Consider the following 23,106-nt stretch of genomic DNA (forward strand, 5'->3'; position numbering starts at 1 on the left):
TAATATCTGAGTTATATTCCATTATGTAAAAGTACCACAATTACTTTATCTATTCTTTGGTTGAGTGACATCGAGGTTGTTTACAGATTCTGCTGTTATGATAAAGCTGATATGTACGTAGTCGAACAAATGTGCTTGTTATCTGGTAAACCATCTATCAGATATATGTCCAGGAGTGGTATACCTGGGTCTTGAGCTATCATCATTTCCAATTTTCTGTGAAAGCAACAGATTTATTTCCAGAAGCAGTTGTACAAGTTTCACTCCTATGAGCAATGGAAGAATGTTTCCCTTTCTCCACAGACTTGCCAGCATATGCTGTCTTTTGAGATTTTGATCTTAAACATTGTGACAGGTATATGATGCAATCTCAGAGATTTTTTTTCTTTTTTGGATTTCCCTGATAATTAAAGATGTTGAGATTTTTCCTTATTTTATTAATTTATTCAGATTACATCTCAATTGTTATCCCATCACTTGTATCCTCCTGTTCCTCCCTCCCTCCCACTTTCACCCTATTCCCCTCCCCTAGGTCTCAGAACGAGAGGACCTCCTCCCCTACTATATGGTCGTAGGCTATCAAGTCTCATCTTGGTAGCCTGTTTGTCCTTTCTCTGAATGCCACCAGGCCTCCCCACCACGGGGGAAGTGGTCAAATATGGGGCACCAGAGTTCATGTCAGAGTCATTCCCCACTCTCCACACAATTGTGGAGAATGTCCTGTCCATTGGCTAGATCAGAGTACAGGTTCAATGTTTACTACTTGTCTTGTCCTTGGTTGATGCAGTAGTCTGAGCAGACCCCGCCCTGGGACACGATCCACACGTCATGATGTTCTTCTTGTAGGTTTCTAGGACCCTCTGGGTCTTTCTATTTCCCCATCTCCTATATTTCTCTTACCTAGAGTCCCAGTAGGATGTCCTCACATCTATCCCAATCTCTTGGTAAGTGAATACTATTGTGGAACATTCCTTTTGGGCTGGTGCCCAATTATAAGTGCATATATACCATATGAGTCTTTCTGCTTCTGGGTTAACTCACTGAGTATGGTAATTTCTAGTTCCATCAATTGTCCACAAATTTCGAGATATCCTTGTTTTTAATACCTGAGTAGTATTCAATGGTGTAAATATACCACAGTTTATTTATCTATTCTTCAACTGCGGGACATTTAGTTTGTTTCCAGGTTTTGGCAATTATGAATAAGGCTGCTATGAACATGGGTGAACATATGTCCTTGTTGTGTGGTAGAGCATCTTCTGGGTATATTCCAAGGAGCAGAATAGCTGGGTCTTGTGGACGCCCTACTCCACAAGTTTCCTGAGACAGTACCAGGTAGATTTTCAAAGTGGTTGTACAAGTTTTCATTTCCACCAGCAATGAAGAAGTGTTCTTTCTCCACATCCTTGCCAGCATGTGGTGTCACTTTAGTTTTTGATCGTAGCCATTTTGACGGATGTAAGATGGAATCTCAGTGTCATTTTGATTTGCATTTCTCTGATGACTAAAGACATCGAGCATTTCTTTTAGTGTTTCTCAGCCATTATATATTTCTCTGTTGAGAGTTCTGTTTAATTCTGAGCCTCATTTCTTAATTGGATTATTTGATTTGATGGTGTTTACTTTCCTGTGTTCTTTATATATTTTGGATATTAGACCTTTGTCAGATACAGGGTTGATGAAGATCTTTTCCAAGTCTGTAGGCTGTTGCTTTTTTCTGTTGACAATGTCTTCTGCATTACAGAAGCTTCTCAGCCTCATGAGGGCCTATCTATTAATTGCTGACCTTAAGGCCTGGGCTGTTGGAGTTCTGTTCAGGAAGTTGTATTGTGTACTAACGTGTTCCAGGCTCTTCCCCACTTTTTCTTCTGATTTAGTGTCTCTGGTTTTATGTTGAGGAGAATTTCTTTAGGTGTTTCTCAGCCATTCAATATTCTTCTGTTGAAAATTCTGTTTAGCTCTGGACTCCATTATTTAATTCGATTATTGGGTTAGGTGTTGTTTAATTTCTTGAGTTCTTTATATATTTTGGATTTTAGCCCTCTGGTAGAGGTAGGGTTATTGAAGATCTTTTCCCAGTCTGTAGGCTGTCATTTTGTTCTGTTGACAGTGTCCTTTGCCTTACAGAAGCTTCTCAGTTTCCAGCAGTCCCATATATGAATTGTTCATCTTAGAGCCTGTCTCCTGTGCCAATGAGTTCAAGGTTCTTCCTCAATTTTTCTTCTATCAGATTTGTATGTCTGGTTTTATGTTGAGGCCTTTTACCACTCGGACTTGCTTTTTTTGCAGGATGATGAATGTGGATCTATTTACACTTTCTACATGTAGACATCCAGTTAGACCACCACCATTTGTTGAAGATGCTGTCATTTTTCCATTGTATAATTTGGCCTCTTTGTCTAAGATCAAGTGTCCATAGGTATGTGGGTTTATTTCTGGGTCTTTGAGTCTCTTCCATTGATCCACCTGCCACTCTATATTATAGCTTGAGACCAGAGATAGAGATACCTCCAGAAGATCTTTTATTGTACAGGATTGTCTTAGATATTCAGGAGTTTTTAGATTTTGCATTTGAAGTTGATAATTGTTCTTTCAAGATGTGTTGGCATCTTGCTGGGAATTGCATTGAGTTTATAGATTGCAGTTTTCCTATCTTACAAATCCTACTGACCCATGAGCATGGAAGATCTTTCCATCTTCTGATATCTTCTTCAATTTTTTTCTTTAAAGATTTGAAGCTTTTCTTCATACTAGTCTTTAATTTGCTAGTTAGAATTGTACCAATATACTTTAGGATTTGTGGCTCTTGTGAATGCTGCTGGTTCCCTAATTTCTTTCTCAGCGGTTTATCTTTTGTAATCAGGAGAGCGACTGATTTTTTTTTTAGTTGATTTTTTATTCAGACACTTAGCTGAAGGTGTTTATCAGCTGTAGGACCTCCTTGGTCGAATTTTGGGGTCATTTATGCATATTCATTTCATCCATGTACAGTAATACTTTGTCTACTTCCTTTCCATTTTGTATCCCTATGATCTCCTTTATTTGTCTTATTGCTCTATAGTACTTCAAGTACTATAATGAAGAGGTATAAAGACAGTGATCAGCCTTCTCTTGTTCCTGATTTCAGTGGAATTGATTTACGTTTCTCTTCATTCAGTTTAATACTGACTATAGGCTTACTGTATATTGCCTTTACTATGTTTAGATATGTGCCTTGTAATGCTGATCTCTCCAAGATGTTTAACATGAGTGGGTATTGGATTTTGTCAAGTGTTTTTTCAGTATCTAAGGAGATGATAATGTGAGGCGTTTTGTTGTTGTTGTTGTTGTTGTTCAGTTTGTTTATATAATGAATTTCATTGATGGACTTCCATTTACTGAACCAGCCCCTCCCAAGTGAGAAGACGACAGAGACAGTTTATTACCTGAGCAGTCACACAAAACTCGATATAACGTCGGAGCATCATCTTCAACCTTCTGGCGCAATATATCTGACAGACATATTTGTGAGGCAGGAACTATCAAGGACTTGCTTACCCTGTCTTGGCAGAGTTTGGCTGTCTCCTATGCCTCTATCCAAGCCTGCCCGTTTTTAGACAGAATTTTAGACAGCATTCTGTCTGTGGCAGAAATGAGGACACATTTGAAGCCATCTCCATAAGTAAGTTCAGTGATGCTCAGCATCATCTTTGAGGTTGGCTGGGTGTTGCCAGGCAGTAACCTCTGTTTTTCTTAAAGAATCTTTAGAATAATAAAAACAGCTTTAAAAACAGGTTTAAATGGCATATTATGTAGGTCTCTGAGGCATCTGAAGACCGCCTCTAACTATTTTGACTTATATATCTATAGAATCACATCTATCTGTTAGATCTATGATATATATTCTTGTGATAAAAAATAGACTAGTAATTGACATGACCATGATTTGCTCAACTAACAATTAGCTTGTATTATTTAATTATCCTAAACAGCCTCCAATACCACTTTCAATGAATTGCAAGTAAACTTTTTATTATAATTGTATTGGATGGGTACAATACCTAATATTAGGGTAGAAATATCTATAATATATGTGAAGAATAATTTTAAAATTTAATTCTATATCAATGTCTCAAAATTACATTTATTTGGTATCAATATACAAAATTCTGTACCAATGAATTAAAAATAACCTTATTTGTGAGTATCAGTTAAGGCCTAAAGTTGAGGAGTAGATTCACCAATCTACTTTTTGTTCTGTCAACCCTATATATTTCTCTATCCCCTTTCTTTCTTTTCACCTTTTATTGTTGTGGCCAGGCAAAATGTGTGTGCAAGAATAGGTAATTTTCAGCCACCTATGTATTCATCCAGGGGTAGTGACTTAGGGTGTCAAATTTGCAGCAAGCACCTTTAACCATTTACCCATCTTACCAGCTCAATTTTTAAATTACATTTTATGTATTTGTGTGCACTTGTGTGTGTGTGTGTTTATTTGAAGAAGTTTTGTTTAATATAAGCTACACAATAAATGAAAACTCTCTTTTCTTGACAAAAAGGAGATATGTGAAAGCATCCACACTTAATGGATGGTCCCTGGAATGACTCCTTTCTAGTAGAAATTGCATTATGATGTAGTCAACCTTGACATTGGATGAGATAATGGAGTTGTTGATTTTGCAGCTGGGCTGTTTTAATTGTTCCTTCCATCACTCATTATTGAGTGATACTCAACTCCCAAAACAGTAATTTGAACAGAACTTCCATCATTGCCTTACATTAAGCTGAGCTTTCCTGGTCTATAAGTAAACAATTTAGCACCTTAATCAGTGTTGTTAGACACCTGAAAACTGCTATGTAAACATCTCTATGCTCTGCTACATATGTCACTTTCATTTTCTCCAGAAACTTTAATTAGATTGGCATCTGAGAAGGAAATTGTAGACAGTGTTATTAAGGAATGAACTCAGCATTTGCATTATTACTTCCTGAGTGCTGAAAAGACCAGAAGTTTAAGATGTAACCAGTGTATGTGGACAAAATCAATAGAATAATGGGATTCTGTGTAGTTCTGATCTTTGTGGAAACATTGTTTCAATGATTCTGCTAAGGTGCTTAATAAACACCGTTTCATTTGTAGGCCATTCATTAGATGCCAGAGTTATTTTCCTCTGTTTAAGATAACTGTTAGTTAGATGAAGCATCACAGCTGAAGATAAGCCAATTTCAGCTTATAATACTACACCTGAAATAGGACATTTAAGTTTCATTATTAGTTCAGGCAATAAAACCCCAAGTAAAAATGTGTTAATTAATACTAACTAGGAATGAATAATGATTGATAATACAATGATGAATAACAAGTGCTAAAAAATGGCTTCCTGTAACATTGCTCAAGTTTGGAGTTTGTTGTGTTTACAGTCTCTCTTTTTACTGTGACCACAGTCAATTTTTAAAAAACTAGCAAAAATTATAGTTTCATACTTCCTTGAAATTTAAAAATGTGTTCACAGAGTATGAAATAAGCAGAGGAAGCAATATCCTTACAGTGTTCAAGGACAGAAGAAATGAAAATAGTAAGTTTCTCATCCAATTAAATAAACATAAAGTACGGAATGTTAATAGATGATTCAACTTTTTCATTTAAAATATGCGTTCGAATTTCATTCATTAAGTTATGGTTTTTAAGGATTGATTCAAACAGAACCTCTTTGAAAAATTGGATGACTGTTGGTTGCATATACACATCATTTTCCTCAGTGTAATTTACATTGATTAAAATTGGGTACATTTTATGCTCTATGCTGTTGAATTTTTATGGCTTTGGAGTCAAAGTCTAATTTCCTTGGAAATATAATTTTAGGGAAATGCTATTTAAGTATAGCCTCTAATTACCACTTACTTCTTGTCTTTTTCTGCAAAAATAATAGCAACAAGTAAAGTACAAAAAATCTACTTTGTAGAATATGTCATATAGAAAATAAGCATTACAAAAAGATGGTCAAATTACACATAGATGGCCTTTTATTTTGAACTGGCAGCTACCATCCAATTAGAAACTATTGAAGATTAAAATAAAGATGTAAATTTGGTTTTCATATCTTCTGAGCTATGTGTTTGAGTCATCCATGACCCTTTTACAATCACAGAGAGATAATTCTTTGGAGAAAATAGTAAATTTATTAATGTTGGTTGAATTTTTTTGTTAACCATACAGACTTTTAAAATTAGAAATAACATAAATTACCCATAATATATTTTAAAGTGTATTTTATAGTTTGGATGGAATTTTCTCACATGTTGGGACAGAATTATGGGATGGCAAATCTTGGCAATATAGATGAGTCTCTGGATACTGCTTCATTTTCTGGGAGTATTTTTTTCTGGTTCACAATATATTAAAAAATATATAGTTGTTTTCAGAGTGTTTCTGTATGTTGTTCAGCTAGGACAACACATTCTGGGTATTCTCCTTCTACGTTCTGAGTGTAGGGATTCCAGATGCCAACTAACAACCCGACCTCACTCTGAGTTTCCCTGTGAATTGTGTTTAATGATCTCTTTTTATGTCATTTATACTTTCTATTTAAATAAATAAAGTAATTTAAATACAATTTCATATGCCTCCTTTACTATTATTCAATGTGCCACAACATTAAGGAACTAAAAATGTTAGTGACCAGAGCAATGGGTAAAGAGTGAAGAACATGTACCGAGGACAGTTCAGTTCCCAACGTCTGTGTTCTGTACCTTCCAAATTCCTCGAAGTCCCCTGCAGGGTTCTGACACCCTTTTCTGGACTTCATGGGCAGCTTCAGTCACATGTACACATACTCGTCTCATGATTCCAATTTTAAAATATTAGACACAAAATAAGAAATTATTTGTTGGATTAAAAATCAGAATAAAGCAATCTTGAAAACAAATTTTAAAATTCCTTCTTGCCATCCTCTACAATGTAATGATATTTTTTTATAAACCCTGTGGGATTTACTGGCATGCTACCATAGTGCCCAGAGAGCCCATGGGCAGAAATGATGCTCTTTCTGCTTATGTACATTGAGGATTCATTCCAGAGCTTTGAGATAATATATTTTACTCTAGCACTGAGGTACACTGTAGATGGTGTTCTTTTTGGAAGAATAAATTTAAATATATTAAAAAATAATTATGTATGTGTAAGGAAGGCATGCAAGCATGTAGAGGTCAGAAAGGTGGCATTCAAGCATTTGGAGGAGAAAGGACCATTAGCAGGAGTTGGCTCTCTCCTCCCATTATGTCACTCCTGTAAAGGAAAACAGTCATATGGCTTAATGGCAATAGACTTTACCTGAGAGACCTTTTATTGCCCTGGAAACAAGCTGAGAATAGAAAAGTTTACACCAGACAAATTCTTCAGGAACTTAGATAGTCACCTCTTAGAACAATTCGGTACAAGTGGGGGGAAGGTTGTCAAGAGGGCAGCCACAGAAGCGGAAAAGTGCACTATTTAGGCCTAATATAGAGAATATATGAGGAAGACCACCTGCATGGCTATTTAGACAAACATTTCCCCAGAACTATTTGTTTTATGGTTTCTTTACCTGTCAATTTAATTGTGCCCTGGCTTAGGTTTTATTTATTTATTTTATATTATTAATAAAATAATTATGATATATCCTGAATCGAGACTTCCCCCCACCTATTTCTCCCAGTTCCTCCCATCTGAACGACACTGTTTCTCATTAGAAAAGTAGAGAATTTTAGGATGCAACAAAAACCCCCAAATATATGAAATAAAATAAGATGAAACAAAAAGAATTGACAACAAAGTTAGACAAGGCATATGAACAGAAGTTTTTTCTCTGAGTACTGCTTTTAAATTATCCAATCTCAGGTGGTCAGCCATAAAAAAAATTATACAATAAAAACAATGCTAAGTGGACTCAGCTAGCTGCATACATTAGCATATATGAATATATATGTAACAATAGTTAAAAGATAAGAGGTTATTATAGATTTGAGAGGGAATGGGGAGTCAGACAAGGAGGATGGATTAGAGAAAAGAATGGACAAATGATGTCATTATATTTAATTAAAACCCAATGCAAATTTATTTAGTTTCATTTTATATTGTTGAGGAATTATTTACGATTTAAAAGGAATTCTAAATGTCACTCCTTCTGACTCTTTGGATAACTTTATAATTTTAGTAAATACTTATTGATAATTAGTGTCCTGACACTTTAATAGTAAATTAATAACTACATTAAATTAAGGCTATATCATTTAGGAAAGGAAGAAAGAGCTAAAAACAACTATTACGGCTTTGGTATATAAAAATTTCTGCAAATGGAGATATTGAGAAGAGACTCCTATGCAGTAAATGAAATTGCTTATATTAAAAGAATATAGTAAGTTATGTTCCTCTCAAATGTTTCTCAATTCAGGATAGTCCATGCTGTCTTTTAATGTGGATTTTACCAAACTGTAAAGCAATGTAGCTGATCTAGTTAGATTTAAAATGCAAATGGATTAAATTTAAATTCTGAAAACACAGCTAAACTCATGAATATAGATGTGAGTGCAGGTGTGTTCACGTACTCGCACACGCACATGCATGCATGCATATACAGAAGCATAAACACACACAAAGGGTTTTTTTTTTTTTTTTTTTTTGCATTTTGACAGCAGTGAAAGAAACAACAGTCTTTAGCCTCTAAACACTAGCCAATAATATCCCATGGGTGCCGAGGTCTAGATGATGCAGCGACAGCTTTCTCCGTATTAGTGCCTAGCCACAATTCACAGACAAGTTAGGAATATTGAGACACGAGAAGTAGTACAAACATGTAAAGCAGCCATTAAGCATATTTGAAACACCATTTACAAACAGTAATCATGCCTGGGAACACTGGGTCCACCTGTGGTAATAGTTCCCTTTAGTGGTTTCTAATTGCTGATTGGTTACTACAGTTCTGGTTTTTATTCCTTTTTAAATATATTTTATTAATTTATTCATATTACATCTCAATTCTTATCCCATCCCTTGTATCCTCCCTCCCATTTTCCCCTTACTCCCCTCCCCTATGACTGTGACTGAGGGGGACTTCCTCCCCCTGTATATGCTCATAGGGTATCAAGTCTCTTCATGGTAGCCTGCTATCCTTCCTCTGAGTGCCACCAGGGCTCCCCATCCAGGGGATGTGGTCAAATATGGGGCACAGAGTTCATGTGAAAGTCAGTCCCCACTCTCCACTCAACTGTGGAGAACGTTCTGTCCATTGGGTAGAGGTTTGAAGTTTACTGCATGTACTGTCTTTGGCTGGTGCCATAGTTTGAGCAGGACCCCTGGGCCCAGATCCACCCGTCATAATGTTATTCTTTATGAGCATAAAGTTTTAGTTTTCATTTAGTTGTTGGAGAATGGCATCTCCAGCTCCCTACTTGTGTTCCCCCAAAAAAATTCTAACAAAGTTCTAAGCTTAGTAAATTGTTGTTCCATGCTTGCAAATTTATTTCACTCTTAATTTTCTTAATGCCTTCATTTTCTTCTAAGAATCTCAGACTTTTGTATAATTAGGAAATAATAATGCTATGTAAGATTTTGAAAGGAGAAATTACAATTAAATAGGAAAATAATAATAGATAAAAATTTAGCTATGCAATTTTCTATCAAGGGGCTTATTTACATAAACGTGTTTGGAAGTATTGGTGGAGAAGGAAGAATCTTACCATTCATCAAGTTACTAGCCTGTATGTAAACCATCAGTTATTGTAGAAATTCAGTGTATACATCCACATGTGTATATATTTGTGTGTGTTTGATTGAGTAGCAACTCCACAGACACAATTCCTATGGAAAAAAATCGGTTACTTATATTAAAATAGACTAAAGTTCTTGTGAAGCTAAATGTCATCAGAAAGTAAACAATTAGCTTTGCTGGGTTTTGATTGTTGTCCTTGAGATCAAAATGAGACAGTGTTAGACTGTGGATAAGAAGAGATGGTGAAGACAAATTCTATGTAGAATGAAGTGTCCTACTGAAAGTGGTGACTGCATGGCCAAGAAGAATCTTAAGAGTACATGGAGTGCTTACCATGGATTTGTGGTAGTATGTGATCTTCGATGCATTTATTGTATATATATGTGTATATGTATATGTAAATGTATATGTATGTGTATATGTATGTGCACGTGTATATTTAAATGTATTTGCCTTTGACCACATTTTCAGTGTAGTTCATCTGTGCAATTCATTTTATTGTAGATTTTTATAGAAGTACGAGTTTGAGAGTCACGTCTGACTTGATGCTACATCAGGAGACAATTGGTTACTGATAAAGACTCAGCCCAGATGTTTTAAATATTATTAGGATATTTAAACTCCCTAGGGATTATCAGAAATTTCACAGAAATCCTTAAAATTATTCCCTGGGTACTTAGTTGTATTTAAATATGAACAGAAATCTGTAAGTCATATGCAAACAAAACTATTTTTAGTTATCCTCATTGCGGAAAACTTTAATTTTCATGCTTTTTCCTCTGTGTGAGTCATATGTGTTTCTGGAACCTTAAAAATGAATAAAGTTATTTATTGCATGGTTTATCCTACATTCCTGATTAGGTGCTAGTTTTTTGTTTTGTTTTATTTTTATTTCTGATTTTTGTTTTTGGGTTTTATTTTTAGTTGAAATTCTTGATATCTTAATCATGTTAAAACCAAAGTTCAAGATGATTTTCTTTTTGACTGTCCATTAGGGGTAATTACTGATCTTTCCCCCAATAAAGTATAGACTCTTCAAGCAGCAAGCATTCATTATCACACAGTTTCCGTAGGTTAGAGCTGAGCTGGGAACCTCTGTCTCATGCCTCTTGTGATGAGGCCCTTGAGCATTCAGCTACACTCTCACGAGTCACAATGCAACTAGTCATTGCTTTACAGATTGTGTTGCCAAGAAGCTGGTGTGCTGATGGCCTTAGTCCTTCTGCTTATGCCTTAGTAGTTTAGTCTCTAATTTGAGAGACTTCCAGTATGGTAGCGGGCTTCTTTTAGAAAAACAGGCACCATAAAAACTCTGTAATATAATGTCAAGAATGACCTTGAGTCACTTTTGTTGTTACTAAACTAAGCCCACAATAAGCAGACAGGAACACAGAAGAATGAGCAGCACAAGGAGCTGAGGCTGGTCATGATATTAGAAGACACATTCATACAGCATATTGTCCACCCAATGATTGGCAGTTAGTAGGAAAATTGAGACATATTCAGATAAAATTGTATTTACTTAAACCTTATTTATAATGATATTGGTTAGGACTCTAGTCTCAAATATGATATCATAGCCAGTGTCACATTTTTCCAAACTCAAGAACTACCCAGTTCCTTAAACACTGGCAACTGAAATAATAACTTCTTTTTAACTCATATAAATGCAATGATTTCTCTTTTGGTTCTATGACCCATAATATTTAAAGATACAAAATATTGTATTATTGTTTCTATTTAAAATCATGACATCATGTTTAACAGAACATATGTGAATGTTATATATATATATATATATATATATATATATATATATATATATATATTAAGAAAATTATTTCTTTACAGTGAATCACTTTGATTTGTACCCTGATACCACGGTATAGTTTGTATTCTAGTTAGCATACGTTACTCAGGGCCTCTTTTTATGTAGAACAGAGTATTCTGCACTTATATCTCATTTAAAAGTGATGATAACTCATCCTTCTGTGAGTGAATAAGGTGCAATTTAAGACAGAACCTATATTTTGTATATTTTGACCATCACATAAAACTATTCCCAGATTAGAGAAGCCAGAGTGTGGCTGGAACATATGGCCTATGCAGCAGCCTTACTTAAACGATTTTGATTTTCAAAATTTTAGAAGCAGAGTACAAAAAGAACAGACAGGTTTGTCAATTAATATATGACAATCAACACATGTGCTTAAAGTAAACCTTTTTTTCTTATGCTCACCAAGTTACATCTTAATTAGGTATATTCCTATTTTTCTCATAGCATCTAGTATAAATTTCCTGAGTACTTTATAATCTTGCAAAATTCATAAAAATCTTATAAATTAATTTAGTTAATCAACAGATCTTTTATTAGAATTTTATGAATATTTAAAATTATGCACATTTTAATTCCAATACCTAATTTATGTGATGCAATCACTTTCTAATGCATCATAGGCTTGGACCATCATATCTTCATATTTTGTAATTCTCCCTATGCAATTTTAATATAATCAAGAGCTAAATATGGGAAATTTACAATGACATAAATGTATTGGTTCATGGTTCTTGCTTTTTGAATGTCAAGTGTGAATTGCCAGAATTTTGCCAGAATGTTACTACATCATCACGTGGCAGAATATAACAGAGGAAAAATGAGGAGGAACAAGAAAATGGAGAGACAGAGAGAGAGTAACAGAGAAGGAGACAAAGGAGAGGAAGACAAAAACAGAGAAACAGAGGCAAAGACAGAAACATGGTGAGTCAGGGAACACATAAACACAGAGAGGTAGAGAGAGACAGACACAGACAGATAGATCTTACTTTGATAAGAAACTTACAGCCAAGATAACCACTCACTCAAGTAATAGAGTATTTTCTCTTTCATGAAGATAGAGTCTTTATTTAAGCCCCAATTAAGGGCTAATCACCTCTTAAACTTTTTGCTTTTTAATACCACAGCTAATGAATTTCAGCACAACTTTTGTAGATTAGAAGCACTTCAATCTTCACATGGCAAAATGCTAATAATATCTCTTGTTGCCGAATCTCCATTACCTGAACTCCTTATGGGGATAAGAATTTAGTTTGATAATCTTTGAAGTGCTATACTGTTATGTCACATTAATAATTACCCCAAATTTAATAGTTTATATTCATTGCCAAAAGTAATAAGTTGCATCATCAAAATTTTATGCACTTATAGCAGCATGCTTTGCTTCTATACTTGCTCATATCTGTTTTGTAACTCTCCTGTCCTTTCCTCATGTTTTCATTTGTGGCTCAAGTTTGAGAAATGGCATGTAATATGTGATATTTGTCTTCATGGGGCTAGTTTATGTTGCTTAATATTATTGGCTCCAGTTCCACCCATTTTCCCCGAAAGTAACATCACTTTGTTTCTCTTTACAGCTAGTGGTGCTCTATTATGGGCACGTATGTGACTTTTATATTTATTATTTTACATATTGTTCTCTTAGGGGATCCTCAGCTGTTCCTATAATGATGTTGTAAAGAGTGTTTTAGTCAAGGTGAGTATGCAGTTACCATTTTGGATTCTGACACTGGTTCATTTGGTCATATCCCCAAGACAACATAGCTGAATTAATTTTAGCTTTTGTGGAATCTCTAACCTGATTTCTAGTGTAGTTGAATTAATTTACATTTGTTTCAGTAATATATGAGGTTTTATTTTTTTCTATTTCTCCATTAACATGTGCTGTTGCTTTTTCTTAATAACACCCATTCTGACTGGGGTGAGATGATATCTCAAAATAGCCATGCTGTGCCATTCCCAGATGACTACAGTGGTTGCGCATTTGTACTTTCTCTCTTAAGCTAGTATTGCTCATTATTAAGCTAGTTTACTCATTTATTGACTGAATTGTTTCATTCTCCAGTTATAAATTTTTGCTTTGAACAGGCTCTTCAACTACGTATAGTCCAAACTGGTCCTTTCCTCAAGTTTCTCCTGGCTCTGCCTCCAAAGTGCTACAATTTTAGGTTTGACTGGCATCCGAGGTTTGGCCTTTTGAATGTTCTTGATATTAATTGTAAACCACATAGATATTTAGCAATGATATTCGCATGGCTGTCTTGTATGATGATGCATGACTCTTTACCTCTCATTTGTCATTTTTCTTTTTTTTCTGAGTCTTGATAGTTAAAGTAGGTTTTCTGAACACAGTAATAATTTCTATCACATTTATAATCCAGTGTTTGGAGTAGCCATATATATAATTGATTTAAAGTCAATCTCTACAGTATTGCCTTCTCATGTTCATTTTTTATTCTTTCATCATTTTGTTTTTTCTTTCATTAGGTGAGCATTTTTATTGTTCCACGTCACTTCCTCTGTTCTTAATCTTTTCTTTCATTTTTTCGAAGAGTTGTCAATATTTTATTTAATTTTACAATATCCTGTCTTGTTTTGATAGTGGGGGTGAGGTAAGGTCTTACTTACCCAGGATAGCCATGAATTCTTTGGTCAAGAAACCCCTTATCAGTCTCCAAAGTGTGGTCCCTTTAAACTCATGCCACCTTCCATCACACAGTATGGGTCTGTGCATAATCTAAGAAAGGAAACAGCCAGCTCTGAGTTTTATCCTAAGGACAGCATGACTGGGTTAAGTTAGAGAGAAGGGAAGACTCCACACTGCAGAGTCTGGAGACAGAGGAACAAACCATGAGCCAAGGAACATAACTGGTACCCAGAAGGCAGAAAAGCCAAAGGAACAGAGTTTCATCACATCTTCCAATAGGCATGCCTGTATGAAGGCATGCAGGTTGGCAGAAACCTTGCTATAGAGCCCTGAGCTTCACATTGTAAGATGAATTAATGTTGTCCTCAGCCACTACATCTGTATAATTTTCTGTAATAGAAATAGGAACCCAAGCACTCCAAATCTTTATGTATTCCATCTTTCTTTGAATATTTTCATAGAATTATGAATTTCTTATGAATGTGAAATTAAGTTTGGTGGAACTTTTTCCCCCTTAAAATATTAAAGATTTCATTCCATTCTTTTTTATTTGCATGGTCTCCTTTGAAATGAATGTATACTTATTTGTCTATGTACTTGCCTTTATACTCCTTTTCTGGCTGCTTTTGGAAATGGCTCTTAGTGGTTCATTGTTAGTATTTAGTCGCAGCTTTGCTGATATCCCTCTCTGTGGTTGTCCTGAGTTTCCTGTATTTGTGGCTTGGTTACTATCATTAAGTATGGGGAATTTAAATGACGTTTGTATTTAAAAACCTCTTCTCATCTTCTTCCCAGCTGCAATTCCTTGATGTAGCATGTCATCTGGCTTCCATAGCTCCGAAGTGTCCTATTATTTCGATCACTGCATTTCCATTTGGTGATTATTGTTGACCTCTTGTCAATGTCACTGAAATATTTTCTTGGCTCTGCTGAATCTACTGAAGACATTTTGGAGAAATATTTCTTTTTTGGGGGGGGGGGCTGTTCATGATTTCCTGACCCCAGAACATATTTATGAATGGCTAAAATAAAAGAGCTATGATAATTCACTCTTTCACTAGCTGTTTTTTTTTTTCAGGTAAAGTTGCACACAAACAAATACAAACATTAAATTTTTTAACCTATAAATTCATGCTTGTCTAAGATGATAAGTAATAGAAAATCAGCAAAAGGTCTGTAAAATCTAGCTAGTTTAGAGAAGCAAACTAGTAAAAAAAAAATTGCTTCCAGACGTCTATAATAGAGACTTCCAGGAAAGATGTCATCCAGTAGAGCCGGCACTTATCTGCCAGCCAGTAAAACAGCCTTACTGGGGTATTGCTGATAAATGAAGAATGTGTGTGTGTGTGGTTTTTTTTAGTAAGAATTTATATTTCTAATGCAAAATGGTAATCTAAAATAATCTGGAGTAGCAAAAAATAATCTTTTTGTGTGTGTACCAGGTAGGGCGTGATTCTTTCAGATAAAATCTTGCTGAGTAGTTTATACTGGCCTGGGAAATGGAGATGCTGCTGTCTCAGCCTTCTTAGTAGTGAAATTTTACATGTCTGTAACCATACATGGATGTAACATTAAATAGAGGAACATTGTAAGTGAAAACTTAGACTGAGGTTGTTGTTCAGAGCTATATTTATTATTTCTTTTGAAAGAGATGTTTTGATTTTCATTCCCCTGATGACTAATGACATTGAACATTTCTTTCTTTAATATATTTTATTGATTTATTCATATTACATCTAAATTGTTATACCATCCCTTGTATCCTCCCATTCCTCTCTCCCTCTCATTTTTCCCTTATTCCCTTCCCCTATGACTGTGACTGAGGGGGACCTCTTCCTCCTGTATATACTCATACAGTGTCAAGTCTCTTCTTGGTAGCCTGCTTTCCTTCCTCTGAGTGCCACCAGGCCTCCCCATCCAGGGGACGTTGTCAAATATGGGGCACCAGAGTTCGTGTGAAAGTCAGACCCCACTCTCCACTCTACTGTGAGGAATGTCCTGTCTATTGGGTATATCTGGGTATGGGTTCGAAGTTTACTGCATGTATTGTCCTTGGCTGGTGCCATAGTTTGAGCAGGACCCCTGAGCCCAGGTCTGCCCGTCATTATGTTCTTCTTGAAGTTTCTAGGACCCTCTGGATCCTTCTATTTTCCCATTCTCCCATGCTTCTCTCACCTAGAGTCCAAATAGGATGTCCTCCCCTCTGTCCCACTTTCCTGATTAGTGAAGACATTCATGGGACATGCCCCTTGGGCTAGTGTTCAGATATAAGTGAGTATATACCATTTGACTCTTTCTGCTTCTGGGTTAACTCACTCATTATGATCATTTCTAGTTCAATCCATTTGTCCACAAATTTCGAGAATTCCTTGTTTTGAATAGCTAAGTAGGAACATTTTTTTAATTAAACATGTTTTATTTTTTACATATACATTTATATTATTATATATATATATATATATACAATAAACTACCTATAACAAGAAGAACCATGACACAATCAGGAATGACATAAATGTTCTTAGTGCCTTGGCAATTTTTATTTGACAGCCTTCAAGAAAGCATCTTTCCTATCTTGGTGCATCTAAAATTCTGAATGGAAATCAATCGCCATTACATCTTGCTATTATCAACTTAAAACATCTATCTAGACCTAAAAACATCTTAATCCCTAAACAATTAAGCATCATTGCAAAACTAAGCTACCAAGTCTTCAACTCCATTAGAGACTTGAAAAGGAATAACTTCATTTCCCGAGTATGCTGAGAGTGCAGGTAAGTAACCTTCCAAATGAGAAGATGACAGACAGTTTGCTTCCCAAAACTCTCTATAATGTTGGAGTTTCTTCTCAGCCTTCTGCCCCAAAATGTCTTACAGATTTATTTGTGAGGCAGGAACTATTGAAGACATGCTTACCTTGTCTTGCCAGAGTTTGGCCATCAACTCTGCCTGCATTCAAGCTTGCCCTTTTTTGAAGAATTCTGTCTGTGGAAGAAAGGACATTTTGCCCAATGGCTGGTTTGTCACATTTGAAGCCATCTCCATAAAGAGGTTCTTTGATGCTCATCATCCTTTTTGAGGTAGGCTGTGTGTTGCCAGGAGTTAACTTGTGTCATTGTCAATGAATATTTAAAATAATAAAAACATTTCTTGAAGTTTTCTTGGCCACTAGATATTCCTCTGTTGATAATTCCCTGTTTAGCTCTGCAACCCATATTTTAATTGGGTCATTTGTCCTGTTGGGGTTTAATTTCTTGTGTTCTTTATATATTTTAGATATTAGCTCCCTGTTGGATGTAAGGTTAATGAAAAATTTTTTCCCATTCTGTAAGCTGCCAATTTTCCTATTGATAGTATCCTTTGCGTAACAGAAGATTTTCAGTTTCAGGAGGTCCCATTTGTTAAAAGTTGGTCTTAGTGCTAGGCTGTTGGTGTTTTGTTCAGGAACTTGTCTCCTATACAAATGTGCTCAAGGATATTCTTCGTTTTCTCCTTTACTAGACTTAGTATGTCCAGTTTTATGTGGAGGTGTTCGATCTACTTGGACTTCAGTTTGTGCATGACCTAGTCACATTCTTCTACATGGAAACCTTCAGATAGACAAGTACCATTTGTTCAAAATGCATTCTTTTTGACATTGTATGGTTTTGACTTCTTTTGCAGAAATCAAGTGTATGTAGGTGTGTCAGTTTAAATCTGGGTCTTTTACTCAATTCCATGGATCCACTTGTCTGTTTCTATACAAATAGTATGCAGTTTTTATCACTTTGCTCTGTAGTTCAACCTGAAATCAAGGATGGTGATACAGCCAGAAATTCTTTTATTGTATAGGATTGTTTTATATATCCCTGGTTATTTTTTATTTTTCCATATGAGGTTGAGGATTGCTCTTCCAAGGTCTGTAAAGAATTGTGTTTGTGTTTTGATGGGAATCTCATTGATTCCATAGATTGCTTTTGGTAATATGGCCATTTTTACTATATTTATACTAAAAGTCCCTGAGCATGGGGGAGTCTTTAATCTTCTCTTATCTTCTTCAGAAGCTCTGCCTAAAATATCATTAAGGTTCCATTTTAAATTACTAATGTCCCTGGCACTGTTTTCACAAGACAGATCACAAGCTTTAAGTTTCTTTTCCACATTTTAACTAATTGTACATCGAGATACGCAGTAGGCTGGGCAGGAATCTTTTCTGATGATTAGCTCTAAGTAATATGTACAAAACAAACTATATAAAAATGTATTCAGTACTTTGTTTTTAAATATTTAAACATTCTCGGGGTCTTGGTCTTTACTATTGAAGAAATGGGAATGGAGTTTTTGTTCTTGATCACTCCATAAGTGTCTTCTCTTCCTAACATGTGTTGATTTGTAGCCCAGACTGTGTAATTCAGTACACTAGAACAGAAAGCATAGGAATTCATAATGTGAGAGAGTTGGGACAAAAGCAGTGGGTGTTGCTTATAATGTATTTCTCGTGCAAAACCTATAATAAACTTGGGCTTGTGCCATCAGAAGTAGAACCATAATTTTATTTGGAAACAAGAGCAGATCTATAGCAAATTACTGTTACTTTTTGTGGGTACCAATGAAATCATCTTTCTGACTTACTGTGAAGGCACAGACTTGGATCAGGCATGAATTAACATAGAAAGCCCTAGGTCATTACCAATAACAACGGCCTAGAGGTGTCTTCTACTCCATTTCCCAACTTCACAGTCTGGGTAGACATATGAGGATTAGTTCAGTGGGATTGCAAATGGGTATTATGACATTTATTGTTTTTTAGCAGATAATATAGTTTTGCTTTGCCACTCCCATATAATTGTGAAACAGAAACTTTCAATCAGTGATCTCATAGAGCTCATGTATTTGAAATTTCTTCTTCATAGATAAAACCACTGTCGATTGACTTTGACACTTGCTAGTTATAGGATGAAGAAGTTTTGAAGTGTTGGTGTATTGGTGTGGTGTGTAATTCCCTTTTCCTCCCAAAATATATTCCCCCCCACACACACACGTGTGTGTGTGTGTGTGTGTGTGTGTGTGTGTGTGTGTGTGTGTGTAGGGACAACTATGATTTTATTTAAAAATTAAAACTCCTTCAATATGTCTTTGGAACATCTAAGAAAGTAGTATGTTTTAGGAAGATTTAATACACAAAGTATGAAAGGAATATAGGATTCCAATAGGTTTGCAAAGTTTGACCAGCATACAATATTTGAATTAATTTTTAGTTTATTTATCCTTGGATGATACTTCTTTTGTATATAGAGCCATTTTATGAGTAGAGCAGGTCTTTCTTGGCTCTAAGGTTTTAATAGAGTGAGAAGCTTATTGTTACATAGTACATACAATTCCTTTACTGAAAATTAGGAGCTGAGCAGTTCGTAGTCTTCCCATTAGTTAGAGCAGGTCTCAGAGTAGGTGTGTACACTACAAGCCTAGGATTGAATTGTTTCTATTGTTTTCATAGTAGACTTTGTTTACAAAACAAGAATTAGAGTATTAAAAAAGAATATCGCAAATGACAGATGTAAATTTTGATGCTTATTTACTGATATTTTATATATGCTGAGTATATTGGCTAGTTTTAGGTCAAGCTTAGACAAGCTATAGTCATCTGAGGACAGAAGGAGCCTCAAGCATGAAAATGCCTTCATAAAAGTTGGCTGCAGACAAGCCTGTGGGCAATTTTTAAAAATAGTGAGTAATGTGAGAGGCCCAGCCCACTGTGTGTGGTAATACTGCCCAGAACTGGTGGTCCTGAGTTACACAAAAAGGCAGGTTGAACAAGCCAAGGAGAGCAATCCAGTAAGCAGCAGCATTCATGATCTTTGCGTTAGCTCCTACCTCCAGGCTTCTGCCCTGTTTGAGTTCCAATCCTGACTTTTTAAATGATGAACAGTGATGTGGAATCATAAGCCAACTAAACTTTCTCCTCCCCAAGTTACATTTGGTGGTAGTGTTTTAATATAGCACTAGAAACTCTCATTAAGGCACCAAGATATATGCTGAGATGTGGTTTCTGCAAGAAACTTTTCAAGATATTTTTGGTATGCGATGGTTCTGAATCAGGAATATTTTTATACTCTAGGCATGAGACATTTAGCAATATTTAAAGATATTTGGCTGTCAGTATTGTTGCATTGGCTACCACTTGGTGCAGATAATAAATAGATGGATCTGTGATAATTATATATATATATATATATATATATATCATATATATGATAGATGATATATAAAGAGATAGAGAGATAGATAAATAGAAAGATAGATAGATAGATAGATAGATAGATAGATAGATAGATAGATACAGACAGACAGACAGACAATAAAGGCCAGAATCTTTATCCAAGGCAACAACTTCAGCAGCAATTCCCTGGGAACCCTCAGGTTACTCCAGAGCCAGGAAAGAAGTTATAGTAAGTGTATATCTCCACTCTCTCTCCTCCTCTCTAAATAGAACCCCTGAGTCTCATCCTCGGGTAACAAACTACAGACTGCTGTCTCACCTTCCTCTCTGGCCCCATCTCTTACAGACCATAGACCACTTCCCCTCCAATCTTCCTTTCATATATGCCATTGTCTCAGTCCCTAGTCCCAGTGTGCCTTCCCAGGGAACCCACCAGACAAGCCAGCTGGAGAAGCAAGTAGGCTAGCAAAGCAGATAAGCTGGCTTCTGGTCTCCACACTCTACTCTCTCCACTTCTCTAAATCCAATCTCGAGTCACATCCCCAGCTCTGGAGCAGACCACCCTCTGTGGCATCTCCTTTACTCTTTATCCTCATTCCTAGGGGACTAAGAAGATCCTGGAAGGACACATAGATTTCTTCCCCTTTGTGGACTCTGTTCTCATAAGCAATCACCTGTCATAAGTGTCAGACCCCAACACCTACAAACATTACACCAGAACTCAGAAGATTTTCCTACCAGGCAACATAAAACCACCACACATTCCTTAGGATCAGAGAAAACAGAAACCAAGGAAGAAAAAACCCACCCAACAAAGACAAGCGTTAGTATCAGCACCTAGAATTACAGTCATCCCAACCACAGATGCCTACATACCAACATAAAAGCACAATAAATGATAAGCCAGGATACTATGTCACCACTGAAGATCAGTAACAATGCTAAAGTAGACCTTGAGAAATGCAAATTAGCAGAAACACAAGACAAAGCCCTTAAAATTGCCTTCATGAATGTGATAGGGATCCTTAAGAGGGATATTAATAAATTCCTTTAAAAATGTATGATAAAAAGTAACAAGCAATGGAGGAAAATTAACAAGATAGATAAAAGTAGAAACATAATCAATAAAGAAAATGTGAGGTAAAGGATACTCGGAATTGAAACATGGAGGAAATAGAACAGGAACTGCAGTGGAAAACCTATCAACAGAGTAGAAAAGATGAGAGAGAAAATCTAGGGCAAGATTAAAAAAAGAAAATGATACATGAATCAAATGAAATCCATGACACAAAACTTTCAGAAATGCTGGGACATTATAAGAAGACCAAATATAATAATAATAGAAATATAAGAAGGAGGCCAAAGGCACGGGAAATATTTTCAACAAAATCATAGAAGAAAAGTTTTAGTAACCTCAGCACACGATAATCAAAATACTAAATGTACAGAGCAAAGAAAGAAAATTAAAGGCAAAATGGAGAAAAGGCCAAGGAACATATAAGTACATATTTATTAGAATAACACAACTTCTCAATGGAGCCTCCAAAAATCCAGGAAGCCCTGGACAGATGTGTTCTAGACTCTATGAAATCATAGATGCCAGCCCAGACTACTATACCCCGAAAACTTTTCAATCACAATAGATGAAGAATGTAGGGCACTAAATAACACCACCAAATTAAAGCAGTACCTATCTTTAAATCCAGCCCTACAGAAAGCCCCAGAGGGAAAACTGAAGTAGTTAACCACATTCCCAAAAGTGCAAGAAATAATATCCCATACCAGCAAACCAAAAGAAAAGAAAAAACAAAACAAAACAAAAGCATTACCATAACAAGCAAGCTGCTGTAGCCATCTCAATATGTTACAAAATATATTTGAAACCAGAATTATTTAGAAGAGACAGAGAAGGGCACTACACACTTACAAAAGAAAAAATCCATCAAAAGAACATTGCACCAAACACAGTCTACCTGTGTACCAAACAGAAGGATACTCAGATTCATAAAAGAAATATCACAACAGCTAAAATCACATATTGACCCTCACACACTGATGGTGGAAGACTTTAATGCCTGACTGTCTCCAAATGGCATGTCGTTCAGAGAAAAATAAAATAGAGAAATACTGGAGTTAATTGATATCATTAAAAAATGAAACTAACAAATATTTACACAACATTTCATCCAAACACAAAAGAATGTGCTCTTTCAGCAGCTCATGAACTCATTTCAAAATTGACCACATAACTTTGACACAAAACAAATATCACCAGACAGTAGAAAATTGAATTAACATTCTATATTCTACCTGACTACCATGGATTAAAACAGGACATCAACAACAACAGAATAACATCTTAATCAAAACAAATATTTTAAAAATACCTTCACTATAAAAAAAATAAAGCTAGAAAGTAAAAGTTGTGTTATTTATTATAATATCTGATTACACACACACACACACACACACACACACACACACACACACACACACACAAGAATGACAACCTGGACACTAAAATTCTTAATTGTAATGTGGAAAGTATTAAAAATGTAAAGTTTGTTTTTAAATATTTAAAAATATTTTAATTATATACATTTGTATTGGTGGATGGATGAAAATTTGCATATATGATTGCAAATGCCTTTCATGCTAGTTGGGGTGAGAATAACCCATATAGGCTCCTCATATAGTTGAG

This window comes from Acomys minous (genome assembly GCF_964271855.1).
Source record: "Acomys minous genome assembly, chromosome: 13".
NCBI lineage: Eukaryota > Metazoa > Chordata > Mammalia > Rodentia > Muridae > Acomys > Acomys minous.